Below are 22,806 nucleotides of genomic sequence, written 5' to 3' on the forward strand. Positions count from 1 at the left end.
AACAACGACACACGTAAAGTGTTTGGTAGTTTGTCATCATGAAAGAATAAAATTTCTATTTATAGTTGAGATTTTCCACCTGATAGCGAAATACAGCCCGGCTGATGGAATCCCTTTCCTTTCCCTGTTCGCGGGAAATTTAGATTTCCCGCCTCTCGCTCCAAGCAGCCTTTTACTGGTGGTAGTTTTGTTGCCCGCCGTGTGGGGGATTGCCTGACAGAAGACACTATCAGTCAGTCGCAATAACATGGCCTGGAAGTGTTCGGATGGGGGCACAGAGCTGGGTCTCTGCCGGACGATAAGCTTTGGCCTCCCTGAGGAATCTTTCAGAGTAGAAACCCGACAACATAGTAGATATCATTGTGAGTATAATATTTAAAATTAAATTATATTTATTTTTCATAGTGCGCGATGTGAGTTAGGACGTTAGGAGAGTAGGGAGTGTCAGGATTGGGGAATTTAGGGATATTGGAGGAGCAGGGCAGGTGCTAGAAGGTGTCGCGGCTGGATTTAATTGTCCATGGCATAGCGTTGGGTCCATTCACGAGCATTGCAAATGGCTTCGGTCTCATTGATCTTCCACAGTTCAGCAACATCATTTGTTAGTGGATCATCGGGACTTAGGGCACTGAGTAAGGCTTGGATCGATAGGAGGACAATGCGAATCTGAAGGACTTGACTCCACCTGTCCTTGAGAATGTCCAAACAAATTCGATATTGGGATAGTAGATCTTAGTGATGAAGCGAACCTTTGGTGCCTACAAGGGACAATCTTCCGACAGGAACAATTCCAATTTAAAGAGGTCCCCCTCAAATCGACTATCCTCCGGATCCGTGACAATCACATGAATGTACCGGGAATTGCTTTCGTCTGGTACACAGCAATGATACCATGCACTGGCTCTTGCAGGAGACGCTGTGTCTTCTTGATGATGCGCCTTGGTAGTACCGCCATCTACGCAGTCCCCGTAATTTATGAACACCGCACCACAAGCACACAAAAAACTCCTGGATTGCTCCGTTCCTTTCCTAACCCCTGCTACAATTTACCCAGAGATTTCTGTTTGGCGTGTTTATCTTTCTGGATAGTCGTCTTTATAGTCACAAAATTCCTTGGTCACCTGGATCAATTACCTGAATACACAATGAGTCCCCAATTCACCAGGTTATGCCTCTGGGTAAGACATGATGATGAATTTTTCGTAGTCTAAGACACGTTTTCATCTCCAAGAACTCACGATAGTCTTCACGGTTGTCCAAATTATTCCCCCGGCAGAGAGGTATTTTTGCTCCTGGACATATTGCATGAAGTGCAGGATCCTTCTATAGAACTCGATGACGTGTTGCTTGGATATCTGCACTGCTCTTCTTCCCTTCATCCCAAATAAGATTTTCCGGAGAGTATGTAATTAACACTCGTATTCTACCCAAAATTCCTTTATTTTCTTCTTCGTCTGCCAAATTAATACACTGTGAGAAAAAGGGGTGGCAAAGCGTCCGAGGCTTTGCGAGTTGCACGAACTCTCTCGAGGTCGAGAGAGCTCTGCCTTATATACCTTTTCCCAATTTTTTCTTGTGCATATAAAATTATTGTTGATTTTAATTTGTCTATAAATCACCTCAAAACCATCTTTGTTCAAGAAGAGGGCTTCAAAAAAACATTAACCTTTGAATTAATTGATTGACCAAATAGGATGAAAATTAAGCTTTGACCTTGAATAATTTAAGATGGTGATTTTTCCGATGATAGGTGTCTATGAACGGAATGTTCAGCTAGACTACCTCCAAAGTATATCCAAAAATGAATGAAATCGTCAGGGCTAATTTTTTGCAAAATTAGAAAAACCTTATTTTTGAAGGGAAGGAGGGGCGGACTAAAGAGACTAGTTTCGAGATAATGTCATTTGAGGAGGGGTAATCGAAGACCGAAAGTTGATATCTCTTACCGTTTGAATTGGGTCAAAAGACTAAAAAGTGCTAAAAACAGTATTTTCAAAATAAATCTATTATCATTACTTTCCCGATCCATAACCGATTGTGACCGATGCAGTCGGGTTCAGAATTAAAAAAATCTTTCAAAAAAGTGCAAATTTGTCTAAATCCGTTGAAAATTAGGAAGTCCTTTTTCAATTTTTACAAATCGTGACTGAAAATAAGAATTTTTCGAATAACTTTAAGTATTTTTCTTAGAATTTTGCAGATTAAATTTGCAAACTGTAGGAAATTAATTTCAATATTTATTTCTAATGATTTCAAGAATAAATCAAAATAAAAATAATATTTTTAGAATAAAAGCAATTCATCAAAAAATAAAATGTTAAGATTTATTTATTTTTTTCTAACAGTGTAGTAAAGCGATGATTTTGTATGGATTTATTAACCCTCTAACGTCTAATTCTTAAATATGCAAGAAAAAGTAGTGAGATATTTTTTTTCTAGATTAATTATGGTCCTTTAAACTCAAAAATATCATCCAATCTTCATTATCTGTTCTAGGTTAGGCGCTAGGTGCGAAAATATAAAAACAAAATTAGAAACCCCCCTTTTCGCTTCTCAAATTTACATTTTAATTTTTTCAATTTGTTTAATTAAAATTTACAAAGTAGAACGACATATTATATCTCTCAATAAAAAATAAATTTATTTTAGTCAGATAACTAAATCGGTATTTTTCGTGAAACAGGAAATGAGTTTTTTTGCACAAAAATTTTTTGTTGCTTGTTCTCTGACCTGTCGCACAAAACTTTGGATAGCAATTAAACGAAGTGTCAAAATGAGTTCAAACTTTCAAAAGATGTTAATAAGACTATTACCAAGGACACTACATCAATTTTAAATCAATAAAACCACAATTGTCACTGTAAATACATTTTTTGTGATGCTACCCTGCAGTTAGTGGTCGCAGCGCCGGGTACCCGGTTCCTGAGTACCCGGGTACCCACCAGGTTTTTTCACGGGTTTAGGAACCGGGTCCAAGCCATGGAATCGGTTCCAGAACCGTTTTTTCTTTAGAATGATTAAATTAAATTGTACGTCAAATCAGCAAACATTTGCCCACCAGTCACAACTCTTTTCGTGCACAGAGGAAAATTCTGAGATAGAAAAATTTAAGAAACATGATTTTTAATGTAGACATCAAGAATTTAAAACTATTTTACTCTATATTAGAGAAATTTTACGCCTGATTTTTTTTATAATAGAGTGTGATAGTTTAAAAAATGTAGAGTAAATTTCGCTCAGTACTGCAGGGAACAGTATTCGTTTGAATTTAGAGAATCGGATTTTTGAAAACAGGTAGATCATAACACTTTTAAATTTAGGAGAGTCATGCTTTTGGTTTCAGCGTGTGGTACAGTGATGACCAAGAAAAAAGCCCAAGTAAATTTAGGAATGCATTAAAACAAAAAAAAATTAAAACTCACCAAACTAACGAAAAATTAAGTAAATAAAAACTTGATATTTTACCTAAAAATGTGTCAAAGTAGTACATTAGGTTAAGGAAATATGTTAGCAAATTCAGAGTTTCTGAACATAAAACAACATTCCAGAACTGCTCGGATTCTGAGCCCATCCACATGGTGACTATCCCCAGAAATGTTCTGGGCAGAGAATTCTCGTACTTCATTCTCATCTCTTTTCAATTTTTTTTTTTTTAAATTTAGGCAGAACGGGGTGAAAATAAAAAATTGTATATTTATTTTTTGCAAGCTCCCACAGTGAAATCTTCAGTTTGCATATTATTATTTGAATTTTTCTTCTCTTCAACTTAACCAACGATAGATTTGCTTGACGGTTTCACAAATATGTTCCAAGAAACGGAACAAAATATCGTTTTTGAGTTCTAATTATTTAACAGGGTTTCTGCGAGATAACTAAGGTTAAAAAATATTTTATTATTAAGATTTTTACATTCTCCGTTAAACATATTTTAAAATTTATTTTACTACTAATAAAAAGAATTAGAAGTAGAGCTTTCTGAAATACATATTTTTATGTATATATACTATAAATTTCTTTTGGAAAGTTGATGTAAAATTCCAGCATTGATTTTGCAACGCAGAAAACGAGATGAATAGTCAAATTCATTATTTTTTCAGGAATCTTTTATCGCAAAGAGTTTAAAAATAAGCGCAAATCAATTATAAAATGATTAAAATTGCGCTTAAAAATACGCACAGCTCAATCATAAAACAGATAATGCGCTTAAGAGTACGCACAGCTCAATCATAAAACGGATAGTGCGCTTAAAAATACGCACAGCTCAAACATAAAACGGATAATGCGCTTAAAAATACGCACAGCTGAAACATAAAACGGATAATGCGCTTAAATGCACAGCTCAATCATAAAAAGGATAGTGCGCCTAAATATACGCACAGCTCAATCATAAAACGGATAATGCGCTTAAAAATACGCACAGCTCAATCATAAAACGGATAGTGCACTTAAAAAATACCCACAGCTCAATCATAAAATGAATAATGCGCTTAAAAATACGCTCAGCTCAATCATAAAACGGATAATGCGTTTAAAAATAGGAACAGCTCAATCATAAAATGACTAAAATTCCAATTATAAATACGCACAGCTGATTCATAAAACGATTAAAATTACACTAAAAAATACGCACAGCTCAATCATAAAAAGATTACAAATGCGCTCGAAAATACGCGCAGTTGATTCATAATAAGATTAAAATTGCGCTTAAAAATACGCACAGCTCAATCATAAAACGGATAAAATTGTGCTTAAAAATATGCACTGCGCGAAATGACTTTTTGCCCCAGTCTGCCCTAATTTTTTTTTTCAAAAATTGTAAGTTAGAAATTACGCGCGAGGCGTCTTTTTTGATGCCCCGTTTTCCGGATCACGAGTGTTTTGGGCATAATCGGAATAACAAAAATATAATATTAGATTAAAAAATGTTTCAGATTATGAAGGTGAAAATTTGCCTACCTGAATCGACATTGCACTATATTAGATTTTTACCTGTTTCTATTATATCGTTAGTTTTAGCTCTTATGCCAGTATTCTATACCAGCATATTATTGTAATATCTGTTACAAAAGGGTGTTAATCACATTTTTGTAAATTTCTAGCAAGTTAACAAATAAAGTGATTTTTCATTGTTTTTCTTCCTTTTTAATTACAGAGCCATTTAGATGACGAATTTGCCAGAGCTGTATATGCTACAGCATCTCCATTTATGCTATCGGAAAACCAATATTTTAAAAAGTTCATCCAGACATTGAGGCCTGAATACACACCACCATCAAGGAAGCAATTGTCGGGGACATTGTTAGTCAAGGAGTATCAAAGGATTGAACAAAATATTAATGAAATAATCACCAAAGCCTCTGTTTTGTCCATCATGTGCGACGGTTGGACAAATGTGCGAAATAATGGTAACGAATGTTTCAACTTATTTCAAATCTTAATACTTATCAATTTTTTATGCTTAAACTCAAAGATTACGCAAAACATATGGAGGGTTTCGTTACATATTGATTAAAGTCGATGTAGAATTATATTAGTCTGAAGGGAAAGTTATGTATTTCTGAGATTGAGCTCTACAAGTAGTGAAAATTTGATTATTACCATATTTTCGGGTAACACTGAGATATTCAAGTTTTACGAAAACAAAAACAAAAATACACGATTAATTTAGAAATTCGCTAATTTCAAATAACTCTCTTAAAATCAATTTCAAATTTGAGAAAAGTTTAATGAAATTTTTAGAATTTATCATAAAATTTTAAATTTACCCAAACCATTTAAAGAAGTCATTAAGAACATTTCAAATGCATTAAAAATTTCAAGAATTTTCATTGTTATATAAAATCTATTTTATTTTGATTGCTATAGTAAAAGAAATGGAATTGAATTAATAACAAATTTAATAAATAGTACGGTCGAAAGATCTCCTTTTGGCAATTATGTCTAAATATCTAATCATTATACAGTGCCCGCTTCGTAATCCGGATGGATTTTTTGAATTCGTTCAACGTCTCGAAAATATAATACAAGATTTTTTTTCGAGAATTAGTATATAAGCTTTAAAGAAGCTTAAAAAGGCATAATTAGAGAATTCTATACTATTATACTTTATTTATTGAACAAAAACTTTACAGGATAATTCATTTTTATTGCTGAACACACATGTATACATGACCTTAAAATGATTTTAAATGTAACCGTCGATAACTCGTCCGGATTACGGCGCTCCGGATTAGACAGCGGGCACTGTATCTAAAAAAATGCAAGTAATGGCGTTTTTTCATTAATTTACCTTTTCCTATAATATATACTCAAATTTCATATCCCAAATGATACAAAATAGGGTGCCAATATAGCGGTTCCTAAAGTGCCAATAGGTGTTTCTTCGACCCTATTTGGCCATATAGAGGATAAGAGTGACTATAATATTGCCGTATGTTGGCGATATTAATGGCATCTTAAAGATTATGCAGGTTTCAGATCTGAGGTTTAGCCCAGTTTCCGAAGGTATCAAAATTCTAAATAGTAAAGTTTCCAAGTTTTGTTTTTGTTAACGTTTCATGAAAGCATGTTTTGCTCACAAAATAAATTTAAAACCTTATTTTATAGATGACAAAAAGATTAAGGTTTGTGCGTAAAAATTTCGGCCATTTCTTTTGTTTCTTTAAATTTAATAATTTATTAGCTTTTTTCAATCTTTAGAGGTTGTCGTTGTACTAAAGTGCGCGACAAAACCATAACCTCACCTAAATTTTTAACCGCACCTAAATTATAGAAATTTTATTGTAGTTTTTACCTTAATACTTCCATTTCATCATCTGAGAAAAGAAAATTGTAATGGCTAGTCGGTTGAGTTTGATTGAGATTTTAAATTGAAGGAAATGTTAGAAAATCGCCTTTTTTAAAGGGACAAACCCATAACCACATGCCCTCTATTTTTGAAAATCTTAAATCTATTCAGCTATACAGCTATACAGCTTACCATTACATGGTTATGGTTAAAATTATGCTGAAAATAGACTTAGATGATATTTACAACAATAGAAATTCTCTTGAAAACACGAACAGCTGAATCACAAAACGCATAAAATTGTGCTGAAAACACGCACAGCTGAACCATAAAAAGAATAAGATCATCCTCAAAAATACGCACAGCTCAGTCATAAAACGATTATGATTGCGTTTAAAAACACGCACAGCTGAATCATTAACCCTCTAACGATGTTTTCTTTAATATCCAAAAAAAGTAGTTAAATAATTTTGTCTAGGGTAATTAATGGCCCACTGAACTCAAAAATACCATCAATTCTTCTTTATCTCTTTCCGTTTGGGCGCCAGGTGAGAAAAGATAAAGACCGCCTGGAGGCGGTCATATCGGTTTAAGGCATAAAAAGACTGAAATATTTTAACCCTCTAACGGGTAAGACCGCCTCCAGGTGGTCTTCACAAAAATCACATTTACAGCGAAAGTAAAGGTTTTATTTATTTAAAAGTACTATAGTGTCCTCGGTAATAGTCTTATAAACATCTCTTGAAAGTTTGAACTCATTTTGACTCTTCGTTTTGTTGCTATTGCCAGTTTTGTGTGACAGGTCAGAGAACAAGCAACAAAAAATATTTGTGCAAGAAAACTCATTTCCAAATTCCATAAAAATACCGATTTAAAGTTATCTGGCTAAAATAAATTTATTTTTTACTGAAAGATATGTCATTCTACTTTGTATATTTTATTTAAAAAATTTGAAAAAGCTAAAAATGTGAATTTTAGAAGCAAAAAGAGTTCCAAAAAAATTTTATATTTTCTCTCCTAGCGCCTAAACTAAAAGAGATAATGAAAAATGCATGGTTTTTTCGACTTTATTGGATCATAATTATCCTAGAAAACATTGTTTTAGAACTTTTTTTTCGCATATTAAAGAAAACACCGTTAGAGGGTTAATTGAAAAATAGTGAACAAATAGTAGAATAAATGAATTTTAAACGTTTTTTATGGATGAATGTTGTATGATTATATAAGAAATCATAATTTTTTAAGGAAAAAACGTTTATAATTTTTATAATTAAAAGTTAATGAAGCTCAAGATGTTTCAATAAGACTAATTTTTATCGAATAGGTCATAAAACGATTAAGATTGTGCTTAAAAACACGCACAGCTGAATCATTAAACGGTTAAGAGTGTGCCTAAAACCACACACAGCTCAATCATGAAACGGCTAAGAATGTGCTTAAAATCACGCACAGTTCAATCATAAAATTTGTAAAAATGCCTTAAGAAACAAAGGATCATCATTCTCATTCTCAACGAATTTCACTGCATCTCATTCTCTATGAATGAGATGCAGTGCAAAAAGCCTTAAAATAGTCCCGGAAAGTCAGAGCAATGGGTGAATCCGCGCGTACTTGGAGTATTAAAGTTAACTCTCTTTAATGATTTATTGGAAAGATTCAGTGCTCCTTAAAACATTCTAAGGTTTCTTAATAATAATAAGAAAGGGATTTGTTAGGTTAAGTCCTTTAAATGAACAACAATGGGCATCCTATTAAGGCGGATTAGCTATCCAAAATTACAAGCAATGTGACCAAAATTATAGTCAAATTTATCTTTACATATTTATACATTTTTAAACATATTAAGATTAATTTTAGAAAAAGCAAAGACTATAAACTGCTTGTCAAAGTCCCAAACAACACTTCTGAAAAGGAAGTAACAAAAAACTTAAATTTATATTGAAAATATTGAACTTTAAGCTTCGAACATTAGTGCTTATATGCACCCTGTCCCAGATTATAAACTCTTCTCTTACGCATACTATATGATATCTCGGAATGACAACTTTTCAGGAGAGCTATTATTTGTAGTTGACAAAATCATATGAAGCCCGTGTAATTTTTTCTAAATGGAATTTTTCACGTCACCCGAATACTATTTGACCACGAAATTTTCACAAGTTGTAGAGCTTGATCCCAGAAAAAGGTAATCCCTTGAAGTATATAATTCTAAGTAGACTTAATAGAGTATGAAATGGAGCCATCAATATATTGTCGCGTTGGTTGGACCGTAACTGGGATAACTTGCTCTGTGTCTACATGCATTGCAAACGACGCATTGCATCGCGACAAACACAAATGAAATGCTGTTAGCCCAGTTTCTGATACAATCGGCCATATACAGTGAGTGTCAAAAGTTTGTTATGTCATGTATGTTCGGAAAACCAGGTGGGAAAAAGAAAGAAAACGTATTTTGTATTATTTTGTATGTATGTATAATATTAATGTATTTTATAAATAATAATTAATCTTATTTCATATGAAAAATAATTATTATCCAAAAGTTTATTATTTTTTATGCGTCAAAAGTTTGTTACGTCAATTGGAAGAGTGCTTTGAATAGATGAAATGCACACATTTTTAAAATTTTCAATGGTCAATATATGCATGTGGGAAGATTAGAAAAATTTGCGGAAGATGGCGCACGACGCCATAGTAGAAGGGGGGAAGACGACGAGAAGGAGCCGAAGAAATTAAGTATTACCGCGATATTTGATCAGGTATGTCCTCTTCGATTAAATTATTTAGAGAGAGAATTTAGTGCGAATAAATAGACATTTTTCATGCGTAAATCCCTCTCGCTACATGCATATAAACATTGCATTGTGATAAAAAATAAAAAATAACATTTCTGTTAATTTAAAATTTAGGTTAAAATGGCAAGTCACAAGAAGTTAAAAGAAGAGAAATTGTCTAGAAATACTGCCGGAATGAATCTGCGTCATAAATTTTCTGTATTGAATGGAAAATCCCTTCAGGATGTACATAAAATCGACAAAATTTATAGTGATAAAACATAGGTACATATGGAAAACGCTACTGGCCAGACCCAGGTTTTTGACTCAGAAGGTTGATAACTGCATTGTAAGTATCTCTGATAGTGACCTCATTATATCTGTTCCAAAAATTCAAAGTTGGTTGGTTACCAAAGGGATACACGTCGCTACTGTTACAAAAATCAAGCTGAAATTGCAAAAAAAAATCGTGTGAATGTTTGGCTGGCTCTTCATATTTCACGGGTACGCAAGACTAATGTGGTTAAAATATTGCAAATTAACTTTTTTAACGTGTTTTTAGTAGAAATACAACTTTTTATTCATATTAGAACTGTTTATCCATAAAAATCCCGGGAGTCACTCAACCATTCTTGCCATTTTTTTCAATTTCAGCTCAATTTTTGTAAAAATAAGAAGCGTAATCCTTTCAATAAACCAACTGATTCTGATTTTTGGAACAGATATCATGGTGTCATTATCAGATATACTTACAATGCACTTATCAACTTTCTGAGGCAAAGTCCTGGGTCTGGTTCCGGCCAGTAGCATTTTCCATATGTACTTATGTTTTATCACTATAAATTTTGACGATTTTATGTACATTCGGAAGGGTTTTCCATCCAATACAGAAAATTTATGATGCAGGCGACGCAGATTCATTCCGGCAGTATTTCTGGACAATTTCTCTTGTTTTAACTTCATGTAACTTTCCATTTTAACCTAAATTTTAAACTAACAGAAAACAATTTATTTCTTATCATCTTATTTATATGCATATTGACCATTGAAAATTTTAAAAATGTGCAAATGTACTATTTAATTATCAAATGACATTACTTTAAAATATAACGAGATTAAAAGAAGTTAAGTGCACGCATTTCATCTTTTCGAGGTACTTTAACAATTGACGTAACAAACTTTTGACTCATGAAAAATAATAAACTTTTAGGAAATAATTACAGAGGGACCTCGACTTTTCCATTATTATTGAACTAATAATATTGTATGACTTTTTCGAGATTATAATCAATGTTTTGTTGTATCAATGTAACATTTCTAACACGGGAAAAACTACAAGGGGTGTCAATAGTTTGGTTCCTGCTGCATGTTTGAGAAATCAAGTGAAAAAAAATGATAGAAAAAATCACTTTTTCAATTTTTTCTTTTTGCAGATGATTTCCCTGTAATCCGTATATATTATTTGAATTTAAAAAAAAAATGAATAATTTTATTTCATATCAAAAATAATTGTTTTCCAAAAGTTGGTCATTTTTGAAAATAAAAAGTTTGTTGCTTCATTTGAAAAACTAATTTTTTTCACTTGATTTCTCAAACATGCATCAGGCAATAAACTTGACACCCACTGTATATTATGATAAAGTTGGTATATTAACCGTGTAATCAATTTTCGACAAAATAATTTTCTTTTCGAGATTTTAAGCGTTTTGACCGATTGAAAGTTCTCTTGTATTAAGATTTTTTGATTAAACCCTATGATCCCGTATGACGTGTTTTCCTGTAATCACAAAAAACAGATTATGTAGATGAAGTGGAGGGGTGGGTAGGAAATGAGGGTCATAATAATAATACCCAGGTTGACTTATTGGGGGGTCATCGGAAGACTTCAAATAGATATCTCCAAACATTTAGTGCCCATTTTTCAGAACAATAAGAAAATGAGAAAAATTGGTTTTGTTGCTCTTTTTGTAAAGTTTAGAGCCATAGTTACGTCATAACGAAAAGAATAACTATCAATCTCATCTTTCATACAATAAAAGTTTAAAACAAATTCTAATTAATAACATTAATTGCATCAGAATTTTCAACAATTAAATATCTTCCGGGGCTCTTCTCAAAAAAGTAAAAATAAAACTTTTACACACCATTTTCTTAATTTAACGTCGTGGATAAACTACAAAATTACCACATGGAGAGTAAGACCCTTTTAAGGCTAAAGATTTAGCCTAGTTTCCGAAGGTCTCATCCTAAGTAGCAACCAATTCAATTTATTATTTTGATTCAAATAGATTAGTTCCTCTTATAAATCCTCTAACAGGTAAGACAGCCTCTGGGCGGTCATTCTATAAATTGCATTTAATGCGGTAATATTACTTATTTAAAGTTGAAATATCTACAGTGTCTTCAGTTATAGTCTTACTCACTTATTTTCTGAAGCTGAACTCATTTTGACCATGCGTTTGCTTACCATCTTCAGTTTTGTGTAACAGGTCACAGAAAAAACAACAAAATGTTATTCGCGACATTTTTCGTTTTAAAGTGCAAAAAATATGTTTTTAAGGTAATCTTTTCTGAAAGATATGCTCTTCTATTTTGTATATTTCAATTTATAAGTGTAAAAAAACTAAAAGTATGAGTTTAAGAATAAAAAAAAGGAAGACCGCCTGTGGGCAGTCTTATCGGTTTAGGTGTAAAATTTTCAAAAATTATAGATTTCTTTTTATTTAATTTTTTTTGCTTGTTCTAGTAAAATATATTATTATTGCACAAGATATTAATCATGGAAGACAATTGAGATTACACGAAACTGTCCAGAATGAGTAAAATGGTCGATTTCTGCGAATTAAGCGAAATTGATAAAGAAGCAGACTTCAACAGTGATAATGAATTCCCTTATTCGTCGTTTAATGCGCCAGATCGTAAAATAAAACCAGAAGATGAGCAATGTATTTCAAGGAACCTTCAAATCATACAAGAAGGTGATGTTTTCATACCTAGCCTGCGACCTATTAGTTTAAAACATTGAAACACATTGAGCTTCATTCACGTCTAATTATAAAAATTATAGACGTTTTTTTTCCTAAAAAATATTATTTTTTAAATAATCATACAACATTCATCCATAAAAAACGTTTAACATTCATTTATTTTAGTATTTGTTCCCTATTTTTCAATAAAAATATTTCACTCTTTTTATGCCTTAAACCGATACGACCGCCTCCCTGGTCTTTATCTTTTTTCACTTGGGGCCCAAACGGAAAGAGATAATGAAGAATATATGTTTTTTAAGTTCAGTGAACCATTAATTACCCTAGACAAAATTATTTAACTACTTTTTTGGATATTAACCCTTTAAGGACGATTGGAACACCGGTGTTCCATAAGGAAAATTATTTTTCCTGACTACCTGAAGTTATTATTTGCTCATATTTTTACGTATTTGCAAAGTAGAAGGTTGAAGGAATCTAGGATATTTTGTGGAAGTCTCCAGCTATTTGCTATATAGAAAATTTTTAAGCTCAAAAATTACGAATTTTTAAATTCTCATTATGAAAATTAATTTTAAATTTTTTTTTAAAGCAAAACCCTTTTAGGAAAAGAAACTACAATACTCAAAGATAATATTTTTCATTAGATTGAAAAATAGGTTGACTCTATCGAGGTCCCACTGTATTTTTCATATGAAATAAGATTAAGTATTATTTATAAAATACATTAATAAGATATACGGATTATAGGCAACCAATTTGCAAAAAGAAAAATTATAAAAAGTAATTTTTCTCACCTGGTTTTCCGAACATATATGATGTAACAAACTTTTGACACCCACTGTACATATATTTACACACATTACGTATATATACAGCTATGGTCAAAAAATAGTGGAAAAATGTTTTACAACTTTTCGATTTTTAAAACCTTGAATATGTCAAATTTTTGATGTCATTCGAAGCCTCTGATGTCGAAGACTAGGTTAATTACACTATGCAACACGATTTTTTCCACATGGATCTCACATGGTACGTTTGGTAGAGTCGCGTCCCCCGATCAAGAATCTGCTCTTGGTTTTTCTCCTACACGTCACAATTTTCTTTAATTATTTTTTTTTGTTTTTGCTGTTTTGTCTCATATTATCAATTATTCCTCCGGTTCTAGAGTACAGAACTTAATAAATGGACATCCGTTGGAAAGCTAATTAGTTGTGCTTCAACTTAAAAATTATGTGATATTTTTTTCAAAAAATCCTTGGGGGCGGAAAAACAAAATCAAACTAAAATTTCTGAAAAATGACCTAAAAAAGCAACTTTTGAAAAATCATATAAACTAAACTAAACTAAATATTAATGTACTCTCTTCACCACACAATAGACTCCACTTAGGACTACATTTTTGCCATAGAAGACATCTTGCTCGGATACCTCTAAATGCCTTATTTTTTATTTTAAAACGCGCGAAATGGCATTATGCATCGAGAAAATTTGCATACCTAGAGGGGCTTTCTTTTGAATAAATTGACCGTTGAACGAATTTCGCGCAGAGTAAAAGTAGTTCAAACAAAAAGATTCAAATGTTTCAACTAATTCAACAATATAAATGCATTAACAAACAGTACATGGCCAGAGTTCTTCAATAAATGGTTAGAATAATAAAAAAAAAATACCTTAAAAAAAAGAAATTAAAATTTTGTTCTGAAAAAGTAGCAAAATGTTTTCAAATTTCCCGCGTCGCACCATAGTATGCATTCAGGCGTATTTCAAAAATGATTTCATAAATTGACTCCCGATGGTATGCAAATTTGCATGATTGTGTGTGCATAATTCCGTCAGGTGCATAATCCCGAAGGACTTAATGCCGGGACTGAGTGTAAAATCATTTTGAGGTTATGTATGCACGAGTGTTCAGCAATGAAAATGCATTATCCGTGATATTTTTGTTTAATAAATTAATTATAATAGCATAGAATTATCTAATTACGTGTTTTTAAGCTTTTTTAAAACTTTTATTCTAATTCTAGAATGAAAACACTATTATATTTTTGAGACGTTGAACAAATTCAAAAAATCCATCCGAATTACAAAGCGGACATCTGTCATTTTATCTCCCAATTATCCGGATTACGAAGCGGGCACTGTATTAATTAATAATTTATTATATATTTACTAAAATATTAAATAAAAATGAGTATTTACTGTCTATACCGGTATATTACCGCCTAGGAGCGCCTTCCTTGCAATGTCAATGCCAACGGAAGAAGCATCCGTTGGCCCGGACCTCTTTCGAGTAGAGGTACTCCACTACGTCCTAATCACATGTGAAGATGTTTTTTTTCTATACATTCAGTTGTTTGCACTGAGCGGGACTCGAACTTACAAATGTGAGTTTCGTGTTATAGATCTCACCGTCCAAAAGCTTGCCGATTGCACCACGAGATCCCCGACCATATGCTGTATATAAACAGCCCTAGCTGTATTATATATTCTTATATATATATATATATATATTCTTATATATATATATATATATATATTCTTACGTATTTTCTCTCCACGTTTCAATTGTAGGAATCATCAATATAATAATTATGACCCCAAAGCCAGTGTTTATCACTTCCATTGACACAACCACCAATCCGCATTCGGGCGAATATCTCGCGAAAATATTACTCGCTACAATGGAGAAATATGGGACAGAAAAGTTTCAGGCATTGGTAACCGACAATGCGGCAGCGAACAAAAAAGCATGGGCAATACTTGAGGAAAAAGTACCAAACTTGCAATGCTATGGTTGCTTCGCCCATTCGCTGAACTTAATTTTGGGAGATGTTCTCGAATGTGCAAGAATAAAAAAAATTATCCAAGATGGAAAAGCAATCGTCAATGGTATCAATCTAAAACAAGTTTTAAAAGCTGAACTTAATAAACGCAGTTCAGTCACTTTGAAACTACCGGTGAAAACCAGGTGGCTGAGCATGGAGCAATTTCTCAGCAGTTTGTTGGCAAACAAAATTACCCTAAGAGAAATGGCAATACAAGATAAGCTGAACCAAGCTCTTCAGAGTATTGTTCTGGGCTCAGACTTCTGGGATAAAATTACTGAGCTGAAAAGCATTATCTGCATTGTCACCACGCGTATCCTTCAATTTGAAGGAGACCGTGGCGACATAAGTGAATGCTACCCATCATTTAGAGAGATGCTACGTGAACTGGAGATGATGGGCGAATTGTCGTTTTTGGACGGAGAGAAAAACTACATGATGGAAGTGATCGAAAAGCGAAAGAAGGTTGCGATTAAGGCTATACACAAAGCCAGTTATTTACTTAATCCTAAATATTTAGGAAAAACCCTCTCCACTTCTGATCGTTTCGAGGCCATAAATTTTATGGCTTCACTTAGTACGAGTTGCAGTGAGGAGGAAATATTAAACGATATTTCAAATTACGCGACGAAAAGCGGAGAGTACAATGTTCCAATAGTTTGGAAATACATTGAGACGAACAAGCAAAGCCCACTTCAATGGTGGATGGCTTTTTATCCCGAAGCACCTTTATGCCAAATAGCTCAAAGGATATTACAAGTCCCACCAACGTCATGCGTGTGCGAGAGATCTTTTTCTCAGCAAAAAAATGTGCACACAGTCAAGAGGAATCGACTGGGCAGCGACACCGTTGACAAACTTATGTTTGTTAAAATGAATTTGGCAGTAAGTGAAATTATTCAAAAAAAAATTGTTTTACCTTTTTTTTAAATAAAATTTGTTATAGGGTCAAAAGAACACCTATCGGTACACAGTAAAAAATAATTACTACGATTATCGCGTGTAATGGGAGAGCATCGATAATTGTAGTAAATTTGCAACGATTATCGTAGTAAGCAAAGTTGAAAAGCAAACAAGTTGAATTTTCGTAGTTGAAAAGCAAACTGAGTTGAATTTTTCTTCAACAATTGTACTGAAATTACATAAAATATAAAAAGAAGAAGAATGAGTTTAAACGAAATTAGTTGAAAGTTGAACTTTTTGCCGCGATAATCGATTGAAAAATTACTACAATTATCGATGCTCTCCCATTACACGCGATAATCGTAGCAATATTCAATCAGACGTTGAATGAAGTTTATGCCATTTTGGTGCATCAAATTATTACTATGTTAGTAATTATTACTACTATTTATTGCATGTGGGCTATTACCGAAGGCTTAATTTTACTAGTTCTGCAATTAGATTGCTTCCCTTTCAATTGAAAGTTGATTTTTTCAGTGTTTGTTATTCGAAATTTCAACTAGTTCAATTCAACTAATAGAATTCAACTAGCCAATTTCATCTCTTTTTTACTGTGTACTTTAAGAAATCATGTCGTGTGACCTCTTAGCACCGTATTTTCTACCATTTCTTATATGCAAATTGAATATCTATCCTTATATAAAAAGGAATATTATTGAAAAACGTCAAATTACTTATATTTTATTAGATACATTAATTAAATTTCAATATTATGGCGAAATAGCCAATAGGTGTTCCCTGCTGAACATGTGTTCCTTCGACCCTATAGCTTTTTAATTAGGCATGGCATGTGTATCTAAAAGAAAGGAAGGCAAAGTGTTTCATCTTTACGGAATGCTTGAATGTAAGGCGTAAAACACGAAATTTCGTGGAATTTACTTATCTCTAATTTACAATGCCCACTCTCCTGTTTGAATCGTAGTTATTTGAAAGACATCTTGACGATTTCATTTAAAAGAGTAGTTAAAGTAGTGAAAATAAATTAATCTGTGATATTTTGTTTAATATGTGGATCATAAAAACAAAAAAATTTCTAGTGATGTCTTTTTAAATGATCCTTCTATAAAATATTTTCTTCTAATCCTACAAAAAAGTTAAAAATTATCAAATTCTAAATATCCAGCCAAATAATATAGCTGACATCTCTTATTTGGTCTCTCAAATATCTAAATAGCAAAGCGGGTACTGTATATTACGGTGTTTCAAAAACTGCATACAATTTTTTTTGCATACAAATTTAAAAAAATTTAAGTCTTTTAGGGCAAAAAAAATTCGAAGGGGAGGTCTTAGGAAGAAAGGCTTTTGTGATTTGGGTAAACGCAAAAATAGGGTCAAGGAAAAGTAAATTTTCGGTATTGTTTTGGATAAAAAAAAAATTAGAGAAACAGATTTTGCTATTTGGGTCAATTCAAAAATACATCGTGGAAAAATTCACGTAAAAAATCTAAGTCTTTTAGGGCAAAAAAAAATTCGAAGGGGAGGTCTTAGGAAGAAAGGCTTTTGTGATTTGGGTATACGCAAAACTAGGGTCGAGAAAAAGTAAATTTTCGGTAGTGTTTTGGATAAAAAAAAAATAGAGAAAGATTTTGCTATTTGGGTCAATTCAAAAATTCACGTGAACAAACCATCTTCATGGTGAATGCGTTCTCCTGTGAACAGCATTAAATATTTTTTCATGTCTATGAAACATTTTCTTGATTCCTCATATATAGAACATTTTCGAAAAAAAAACACTTTTTCCTTTTTATAAAAATCATTTATTATCTGTAAGGAGTTCATTTTAAAATATGAAAAATAGTATTTCTAATACATTCTGTCAATGGATTAATTAAGGGTTTTTAACAGTCTAATTCAAGGGAAAAAGCGTCATACTCACAAGTTTAAGCATTCCGCAAATTCTAAATATGACACTTCTTCTTTTTATTGACTTGTACAGAATTTTATAGTATTAGGGTGGATTCACCACTTCTCGCCAGTGCCCCACTTTTCGCCACTTATATCACGATTTGTGGAATAATTGAGCTGCATACTTATTTTCACAGCTGCTACGTATAGACTAAAAAAATAATTCTTTTGGATTTAAGATTTTGACCATTTTTTAGAACAATACTGAAGCAAATGCACCGAATCCAATATTTCTTATCAAATATGTGAAGTGTCATCAAATTTTCATCGAACAAAATTTACGTTTTTCGATAAATAAGTTGTCTATTGAATATTTAATTACATTCGTAGAATACATAAAATGTGTATTTATTTAACTAATATTTATTTTATTTTTTTTATTTTATTTAAAAATGTGACATGGCGGAAAGTGGTAACGTTTTGAAATTATTTTATCACCTCTCGCCATTGTTTTTCAATAGGCGACGCTACCTTCACTTCGCACATTCTTAGTTGCCAAATCTACATTGTTTACACTCGACTCTTCGTTATCCGACTGACGTGGGGACAAATGACATTTTAGGTTTTTGAGTCTGGTCAACGTTTTTTGTATATTTTCTTCTGTGGGAATTTGTTTTCCGTCAGAAAACAAGAGAATTTTCTTCGATGGTGCACTTTATGTTTAATTTTGTAACACGCTTGAGTGTCAAAAACTTTGATAAAATCAAAATAATGCATTAATTCACTGTGGACAAACTGCATCTTTCGTAAAAAAATCAATTTGAATACATCAACCGCCAACGTTTGGCAGCTGTCACCCGGATAACGAAGTGCCGGATAACGAACAGCCGAGTGTACTTTTGCAATAGTCTAATAATTTGTTTTCTCAAATAAAAGTAAAGAAAAATTGTTAAATATGAGTAATAATGTGGTCATAAGGAAAAAGAAATACTGAATGCATTTCTTGCATAATATTGCCCAAAATAATCGATTTTCAATCTTTTCAAATGAGTGGCGAACAGTGCTTACAAAACTGGCAAGAAATGGTAAAAAGTGGCGACGAAGTGGTTATTTTTACATTGTGAATAAAAAATAGTTTTTTTAAGCAGTCCACCGTTAACTTGAAGGACTATTGTCTTGATGAATCTAAAGCCAATATATCTAACTAACTTTATGTAAAATAAGGGTTCAAGAGCTTTACCTAAATTAATTTTGCAGTAGACTCTCTCAAATTCGGGCATTTAGGATCGAAATGTCAGCTGAATGAGAGAGAAATTCGGGCAGCAAACTGTTTGAAATGCAACGATTTTTTGTTCATCTGCATACTCATATTGAGTTTACGTGCTCATTGCTATTATGAATTTCATGGTAACCTCTTAATAATGAAAAATCACATCAAAACTAAGACAAGTCATGGCAAATTTGAGCATATTTGCTTGATTTGATAATCATAATCAAACTTGAAAAATGTCAACAAACCTTTTTCGAATTTAACTGCCGCCCGAATTAAAAAATAGCCCGATCTTAAAAGAGCCGAATTAGCGAAAGTCTGCTGTACTTTTTCCTAAAAGTGGCGATAAGTTGTTAATCCACCCTAGATAATGTTCGAATCTATAATAGGGTAAAGTGGTACAAGCTGGACAGTGGTACAAGTTGGACAATGCAATGGTACAATTTGGACAGGAACAATTTTTGTATTGCTAAACTTAGTACTTCATTTTTATTTTTATAGATATTAACATAAATAAAAACTTAGTATTGTGTTTACTGAGGAAAAAATAGGGGAAAGTGCCCATGCTTTACATGGTCCCAAGCTTTATAAATACTATTTTTTCCTATATTTCTGACTAAATATGACTTCGCAATATATTTTAAAAATAGGACACTGTCCCCTAGTTTTTAAAATATTTGTGCAATGAATCATATTTATTGAAAACCATATGAAAAATTTAGTCATTATAAAGCTTGGGACTGTGTAAAGCATGGGCACTTTCTCCTATAATTTTAATGCTTTAGTTTTATAATTTGGTTCCTTGTGCTTAAAAACAAATTTTGTACTGTGTTTATCAAGAAAAAAGCCATATCCAACTTGTATCGGCGATTTGTCCAACTTATAACACTAATTCAAAATTATATCACTTTACTCTAGTTTATAAAATAAGTCCTGTAAAATTTTCGAGGATAAAATTTCAAATTAATATCGCAAATTGTTACAAAAAAATTTACTAAATTAATTATAAATTAATTACAGCTCACCGAGAATAAAATACAAAGTTCGCCGAGTACCTCACAAGCCTCACAATCACAAGCCTCACAATCACAAGCCTCACAATCACAAGCCTCACAATCACAAGCCTCACAATCACAAGCCTCACAAGAGGAGGACGAATCAGATTCATTGGAATCTGATACTGAAACAGTATCTGATGTGGTAATGAGCTTAGATGATGCAGTTAATGAATGTTATGATGATTGCATCGAATATGTAGAGGAATCGGAATAAGGACAAGAAAGAAAATAGATACACAAAATCTGCGAGAAAAACTTAATGTATATAGTGTAAGGTGGGATGGGAATAGATCGTTTTCCGAAGAGTGCTGGTGCAATATTGAAATGAGTGGATTACAGTCAAGTGTGCTAATCCGAGCACTCACCTATTTAATGGATAAAAAAAATATTTTTATCTTTTTCTCAAACTTGAATAGTTATATTATGTTACTAATACTGAAATAAAATAAATTCAGCTAACTCAAAAGAAATCTCTTTTAAGTGAATAGTTTAATGGTTTTATCTGAAATTGTAAGGCCCGAATTTTGAACTATCCCGATTTCTTTCGTGTGTGTATGAATCGTACACAATCAAAATAAATGATTTTTCATCCAGCTTCTTTTGTCCTTTTCATGTTTCAAAAAGTCTCCGGTGATTCCTCAGTGTTTTCTACGACAGCTGGGGATTCTTTATCAAAGACTTCGCCATTTTCTTCCATATTCTGTTGTCAAATAAAATCTGTAAAAATAATTCGTACAGTTTGCATTCAGCTGTAATAAAATTGGGATTTTCACGGAAAAATCACTGTCCTGGAAAAGTCACTGTGGTGGATTGCAGAGCATGGACCCAGCTTTATGGTAACTTTGAGAACGATTTTACAGAATTTGAGGATTGTGATTTGATGATGATCTTGTAGCTGTGACTTCGGGAGCCCCAGCAGGGGCTGCTGAGGGAAAGAAGGAGGAAGCAGTGGAAAATATTGATTTTAATGTGGATGAGAATTATGGGGAAAATCAAGCTGTGGTGAAGGATGAAGAGAGTGAATTCAAGCACTTTCACGATGAGGAGGAATTTGAGGGATTTGCTGGGCAAGCTGGTGATCAGGGTGGCGAGGAGGAACTCCACTTGAGCAGCAATAGAAAAATAGGATAGCAATAGGAAAACCTAAACTGACAATGGTCAAAGTGCAAATGCACTTTCGTACTCTCTGGGATTCCTTCTGGATGGAGATAATCATGATTGCTAGGCTTTTCGTCTACTTTGCTAATTTCTTCATGTGCAAGAGTAAGAACACCAATCTTGCCAATCTTTAACTGTCGACGCATCGGAGTCTGCTGGAAGAGAACTTTATGCAGGTGGGAGATGATGGGAAGCTGGAAAATGAATACCATGGCCTGATGAAAAAGTGAGAGCACCGCGACCACCTTTTTACTCTCTGAAAATGATCAAGAGACAGGATCTTGTGGCAATAATTGCTGGCCTGATTCGTCCCAGTTTGGATCGATCAAGTTCACGTGAAGATTGAGATGAGCAGGGATGTAATGTACACATTTGTTTTCTTTGTGGGTACCAAGAAGACCATCACGAAGATGTTTAAGCAGCAATCTGACCTCAGACCTCAGTAAGTTCTGCACAATAGTCAACAAGTTTGAGGAAAAATACAGTCTTAATGGGATTATCTGTTCTCTCTGAAATCCCCGAGGCATCTCAGCTTGGATTCTCGAATATGGTGGCTGCTCTCAACAAATACGCTCCTACCCTCATTGAGTACATCCACATCTCTGACCAATTCTGTAGCACTGTCTAGCAGGAGGATCCCACTAACCTGAAGCAGCCATAAGTTAAACGTGTGCTTATGGTTGGTTTCAATCTTCCACAAAATGTTGGCATGGAGAGCACCAAGTCCCTCCTCTTCTTTATCTTCTATCTCATGGAGCATCTCAAGCGCTTTCAATTGTCCAAGGAAACCAAAGCCAAGGCCGATAAGAACAGCGTACGACAAGCAATTCCTGGAGGACGCTCATGCTGCCAGGCCAGAGCAGAAAAGCCGCTGCCCAGCGCAGGGAGGAGAAGCACAAATAGGAGAAGCGCGTTTTCGTTTTTCCTCCAAAATCCTGTTTAGAAGTTTTCGCTGATTAATTAAACGATCACATTTTCATTCTCACAGATAAAAATTGTGTTTTTATTAGCAAAGAAAATAGATTTTTGTCACAAAAATAAAAAGAGCAAATAACCTACAAATAAAACACTGAAATTCACCATATTCAATTCACCACAGTATATGACATTTTCGAATTTCACCACTTTCGCGCTAT

The 22,806-nt window shown here is 33.1% G+C and overlaps 2 pseudogenes; one reads left to right on the top strand and one right to left on the bottom strand.

The window, feature by feature from the left end:
- Nucleotides 1-389: 389 nt before the first annotated feature.
- On the bottom strand, nucleotides 390-1,539 carry LOC129810410 (ubiquitin-conjugating enzyme E2 N-like; annotated as a pseudogene).
- Nucleotides 1,540-21,388: 19,849 nt separating this feature from the next.
- On the top strand, nucleotides 21,389-22,630 carry LOC129807398 (PAT complex subunit CCDC47-like; annotated as a pseudogene).
- The last annotated feature ends 176 nt before the right edge of the window (nucleotides 22,631-22,806 follow it).

This window comes from Phlebotomus papatasi, chromosome 1 (assembly GCF_024763615.1).
Source record: "Phlebotomus papatasi isolate M1 chromosome 1, Ppap_2.1, whole genome shotgun sequence".
NCBI classification, from domain to species: Eukaryota; Metazoa; Arthropoda; class Insecta; order Diptera; family Psychodidae; genus Phlebotomus; species Phlebotomus papatasi.